Here is a 6088-nt window from a genome sequence, read left to right on the forward strand (position 1 = left end):
TGTCACTTATTAACGGAGCAATGCACCCTTATCATCTCGGAAATACTTCGGGGAACAGCTATGTTATGTGTCCCCTCGTTAGTATATAAACTCTTCTGTGTCAAAGGCTTTGGCATTCTTATTTCTATATTCCTGAGATCAGTATAAGCACTGACATCAGTGTTTAGCAAATAATAACTTAAGGCAATAAATAAGTACTCACTGAACGAATGATAGACACCAAAAAACATTTGGTTTGTGGATGAGGAAAAACAAGGCTCTGGCATTGCCTCTGACAGACATTCTGACACAGGTGGTCTCATGTCATTACTCTTACAGGTTGGCACATTGGAAAACTGAATGGTCATGATTCGAGCCTTGGGTCAGGAGAGGAGGAGGTCACATAGTGTAGCTTGAGTGACGAAGTGGAGCTGACTGACTGAATACACTTGGGGTGAGGCAGCCCCAGCAACCAATGAGATCAGTTGTAAGATGTAGCTCTCTAGACTGATGCTACCCCCTCTGTACTCATAGGCACCCCTTTGCATTCATGGGCACCCCCCTCTGCACTCATGGGCACCCCCTCTGTACTCATGGGCACCCCCCTCTGAACTCATAGGCACCCACTCTGTACTCATAGGCACCCCCTCTGTACTCATGGGCATGCTTTCTTTCAGTCTGGCATGAGGGAGACTGTCTCAGAGATGAGGAGAGGTTGGGAGCGTAGCAGTTTTGGGTGTTTTCCTCTCATGAGGCAGACTCCTACTCCGGCTTTGGCCTACAGCCTCTTTCCATCTGTGCCAAGGATAGAGCAGGCTTGGCTGTATCTAAAAGCCAAAAATAAACCCTGGCGCCAACATTGTCTGTGAGGGGCAGGTGTCTTGGAAGTACTGTTCGACTTCTGAGAGCAACGAATCCTCTATTAGACCTTTTCAAGAGAGGGTTGGGCCCAGGTGGTAGCCGGGAAGGTTGCTTTCCTGTCGTGGGTCCTTGAAGTCATCCCAGCCGAACCATCCTCACCCTCAAACACGGCACATCCCTATCGTGGCTTTCCTGGGTTTCTTCACCATCTCCTGCCCAGTAAAGATTCCCAGGACCACCACCTTTTGACTCAAGGATTCCAAAGTTTTTCAAAATACATAACACAGAGCAACTGCTGTACCTGGGAACAGGCAGTGGGATTTTGAGGCCCTAGGGCAAGGTTCCTATTCCTATTGCTTAAGCCCCTGCCACTGTGCCTCCGTGCTCCTGTAGGTGCCTGTCTAGAAACAAATAGATGGAAAACTCCTTCTACCTCTTTTGTTCATTTTTCAATCAAAAGGAAGTTGGTATGGGTGACTGTGTTCACAGCCCTCTTTTGCAGCATCGAAATTGTTCAAATGTATTCTCCCATAAACTCATATATAGAGCCCCTGAAGCCAAGCAGAAATGGTTGAATTAGAGGCAGAGAGGAGTATGTGGATGAGCCTCACCCACTCTGTTTCATCTTGGTCTCTCCCCTGGGAGCCTGCATGAGTTATAACAATCTGTCATGGCTTGGAGCGGTGTGAGGCCCACAGAGCCCTGGCAGGATGAAACATTATTGAACTTAAGAGGGGGAGGCCAAGGTGAGCATCCAAGCCTGCGTTTACCTACATGTGAGTGGCTGAGTGACCGAGTGGCTGAGGTTTATATCAGATCACCTCAGCTGAGGACCTTCAGGACCATAAACTAAGGCAAAGCTGGAGACCGTGAGCAGTTTGACTTGGCCTAAAAAAAGACCTAAATATTTTCATTGTGAGAGTCTGTTGTTGACTGCAGTAGGGAGAACCATAAAGGAGGAAGATAATGGATGCTTGAAATACAGTCTAGGAAGCTTGGGCATGATCCAACAGGCCACAGGGAGCCACTGAAATGCTTGCAAGAGCAGCCCAAAGCGTCTCTGCTAACAGAGAATCTGCTCTAAAGAGTTGCGTGTCTGAACTGTTAAAACCTTTAGCAGGCACTCCATGCTGCGTCCTGCAGGCTGCCTGTACATTCTGCCTAGTGCTTTCGCACCCATCTCTCACCATCCAGGATGAGTCCATCCACCAGCCTGATATCCCTGTGAGCCTCCTGAAACACAAACCTGGCGTGCCGTGGCACCTTCTCCTCCAACTCCCTCACTGGATTTTCATGGAATATACTCAACACTCTTACAATGCATGCTGAGGATGTTGCTCCGTTGGTAGAATGTGTGCCTAGCTTGCATGGAGCTCTGAATTGGATCGCTAGCTCTGTAGTACACTCCTATAATCTCAGCACTCTGGAGGGGGAGACAGGAAGAACAGAAGTTTATGGTCATCCTTGGCTGTAAGAGGAGTTGAAGGCCAGCTTGGGGTACTTGAGACCCTGTCTAAAAGAGAAAAGAAGGAGGGATGAAGGAAAGACAGACCTAAGCTTGCTTTTCCCACATTACCTTATGGATTTCCCCCTAGCTTTGCCCTTCATTACACTTGGTGGTTAATAGTGTTAACGTGACAAGATCTAAGATCATCTAAGGAGATAAGCCTTTGACTATGTCTATGATAAAAGACCCACCCTGAATGTCCATGACACCATTCTATGGGTCCCAGACGGAATGCGTAGGAGAAACTGAGCTGAGCTGAGCATCTCTGTTCTGCTTTCTCTCAGAGGGGACACACCCGCCAGCTGCCTCTTTCTCCCTGTCGTGGCTTTAGCTGCATCTTCTCAAGGCTGTAATCCAAAAGTTACCCTCCTCAGGTCGCTTTGTCAGGCTCTTGATCACAGCAATGGAGAGTGCAGCTAACACGCTACGCCGGATGCTTCTACTATCCCCACCCCTGGCTGGCCCAAGCCAGAGCTAACACGCTACGCTACACCGGATGCTTCTACTATCCCCACCCCTGGCCCAAGCTGCACCTGCACCTGGTTTTCTCCCCCTCTTCAGAGCCTTCCCTTTCTCTGAGCCGATGCGGAAGACCTACATTTTTAAAATGACAATGCAGTTCTAATCTCATACCCCTTCCAAAATGCTCTTTGGGACTTCCCAATGAAACTGTCTCCTGAGGCAACACATTTGCATGTGATGTATCTCCTCTGGTGCTTATCTGGCTGCCTACTATACAAGCTATTTATAAACGCCTGCTTCTCCCAGCATGCTGCGTGCTCACAGAAAGCAAACACAGAATTAACAAAATAAGAACTTGATGAATTTCCCACACTTGTTAGCTGAGTTTATGGAACTTTTTTCTTAAATGATTCTACAAATGTTCAAAAACCACGAACAACTGCCATGAGGCCAGGGTGTGCTGGTCTCTCTTTCAAGTTCCACACAATGCCCCCACACTCTATTAAGGGAGGTCAGCACTAGATAAGAAACGCCCCCCAAGACACCCCTCCCAGTCCAGCGGCCAGGCTGGCAGTTTGAAGAAAGGCCTGGTGTGTCAACATTAAAACACCAGGACTTTATCCACCATGACCGACACTGCACCCTTTACTGCTGCTCTGGCCCTGGTATAGGAGGCTGAAGCTGCTTAGCCTGTGAAGACTTCGGAGAAAAAGGCATTTTACCATGGAAGCAAGTCCAAAGAGCAGCTATCCGCAATCACTGATTGAGCAATGCTATAGCCAGCCTCTGGGCTAAGGACTGTGAGTGCAGAGTTAGGAATGATGGCCAAGAGGGGACAGTCTGCAGCTAAAATAAGCCTGTGTTCTTTAGCCTACATCTGACAAAACTTAAAATACCTGCTTTAGAGGAACAGAAGAATTGGAGAGTGCACTGGCTTGGTTTGGGAGTCAACTTGACATAAGCTGGAGTCATCAGAAAGGAAGGTGCCTCAGCTGAGCAAATGCCTCCATGAGATCCAGCTGTGAGGCATTTTCTCAATTAGTGATCGATGCAAGAGGGCCCAGCCCACTGTGGGTGGGGGCCACTCCTGGGCAGGTGGTGCTAGGTTCTATAAGAAAGCAGACTGAGCAAGCCATGGGAAACAAGGTAGCAAGCAGCCCTCCTCTGTTGATTCTGATCAGCTCCTGCCTCCAGGTTCTTGCCCTGTGTGAGTTCCTCTCCTGACTTCCTTTGGTGATAAACAGTGATGTGGAAGTATAAGCTGGATAAACCCTTTCCTCCCCAACTTGCTTTTTTGGTCATGGTGTTTGGTTGCATCGATAGAAACTCCAACTAAGACAGAGAGTAAGGCTGTCCCACCGAAGCCCATTCAACACAGAGTGCCACTAACTGCAGAACCTTAACCTTACAGGACTTGGGTACCTTTAAAGCCCAACTCTTGGAGGAAAAGGCATTCTGTGTCCATCTCCTTTAAGGTCAGCCCCAGCCCCAAGCCTGAGGCCCCTCCACCCCACAGCATAAGCATTGTGAAGAACAAAAAACTTCTTGTTCTATCTATCCACGAGTATAAATGTGTGTGTGTGTGTGGGGGGGGGGGTCCTGGAGTTTTCAGTGTCTGGAGTGGGTGTGGACATATCAGCAGAATGGAGGAGGGTTCAGATCTTCATTCAGAAATGTGGGTCCTTGGCCAGAGTGGTCACTGATGGACAGGATGATCCCTGAGTCTAACTAAATGAGGGCATATGGAGTTAGAGGTGAAAAGAGCCCTAACATCATTAGAAGCACTAAGATTCATTTACAGTCTATGACTCCAAGCCATACAGGAGGCAAGGGCACTAAAAGGTCCCATACCTGCCTGTGTGGTCACACTAGGCTCACAGCACAGCCGGGCTGGGAACCCAGCAGACCTGCCATGGAGTTGGTCACTCAGAGTTCAGGCAGACTTTTCCTTTGTTTTTGGTAGTGCTGGGGATGAGCCCAGGACTCTCACACGACACCCAAATGCTCTCATTCTGAGCTACAACCACAACTCTACTTTCCTCGTCAGAGATGGAATGGCCATGGCTCCCCTGTTTCCAGAGCCTCTGAGAGGTTCAAGTGAGGATATACTTACAAAATCGTTATAAACCGCAAAAGCTGCATAAATGGGAACTCTGTTTCCTCTACTCCCAACTGCCTTTTATCCCCCTCTTTAAATTTACTAGTATGATTATGGGATATTGGAGCCCAAATGGCTGCCAATCCAGCAGAGAGACTGTTGACATTTGGTCCTCTGTCTTTTCTGCCTTTTGTGTCACGTCTCTTAAGATGGGCAGTTAGAAAACATGCTCTCTCTGTATTCATGTAAGAGGGTCTGATCTCCAGGGGGTGGGGTGGTGGTGGTCTGAGCTTCAAAGAAGAAAATTGCATCGAGGAACAGTACCAGACACACCTTCGGGTGTCTGTCAGAGTAGACCGAGAAGCTTTGTTTCCTTACCCAAAGGGGGGCAGAGAGAGCAGAGGGTCATCTTGGGAGCAGTCATGCAGGATGCAGCTCACTCTAGTGGCTGCCTTTATCCTTTCTTGGCTAGGCTATTTGTCTGCATTGCCACTTGAAGAATACTAGTGCATTAGGTTAAGCAATGTGCTGGCCATCGTGAGTGATTTGTTTTGCAATCACTTTATGCCACTTTCAGCATTGTCTACAACGTGACTCGGTTGTTGGGTTCTGATGAACCATGTCTGGGTGCAGATGGCTCAGGAGAAAGACCTTGGTGAGTTCTGACTGAAGGTTTTCTTTGTGATCCCATTGATTAACATTACTGTCTGTCCCATTTTTAAGAATGTAGACAGTAGAGGCTGGAAAGACGGCTTGGCAGCTAAGAGCTTGGGCACTGTTCTTACAGAGGGCCCAAGTTCAGTTCCCAGTATCCACAGTGGACAGTTCACAACCACCTGTGACTCCAGAAGCAGGAACTCTGACACAATTTTCTGAATTCTATGGATACTTACTGTGGTGTTTTGAATACGCTTGGCCCAGGCATCAGCACTATTAGGAGGTGTGGCCTTGTTGGAGGAACTATGTCACTGTGGGGGTGGGTAATGACACCCTCCTCCTAACCACATGGGAGCCAGTCTTCTCCTAGCAGCCTTCAGATGAAGATGTAGAACTCTCAGCTCATTCTGCACCATGCCTGCTAGATGCTGCCCTGCTTCCCATCATAATGATAATGGACTGAACCTCTGAACCTGTAAGCCAGCCCCAATTAAATGTCATCCTTTATAAGAGTTGTTGTGGTT

At 48.2% G+C, this 6088-nt stretch overlaps 1 protein-coding gene across 7 annotated transcripts in view; it reads left to right on the plus strand.

Moving 5' to 3' along the window:
* The window catches only part of Zfp697 (zinc finger protein 697), a 49990-nt gene that overhangs the window by 21946 nt on the left and 21956 nt on the right, over positions 1–6088 (plus strand). Inside the window, exon 2 of one of the 7 annotated variants that reach the window (XM_030252618.1) lies at positions 5485–5562. The exons of the other annotated variants lie outside the window; for them this stretch is intronic. The gene's annotated coding sequence lies outside the window, so the exon portion shown is untranslated. The remainder of the gene's footprint in view (positions 1–5484; positions 5563–6088) is intronic. 7 annotated transcript variants of the gene reach the window in all.

Source organism: Mus musculus, chromosome 3, assembly GCF_000001635.26.
Source record: "Mus musculus strain C57BL/6J chromosome 3, GRCm38.p6 C57BL/6J".
NCBI lineage: Eukaryota > Metazoa > Chordata > Mammalia > Rodentia > Muridae > Mus > Mus musculus.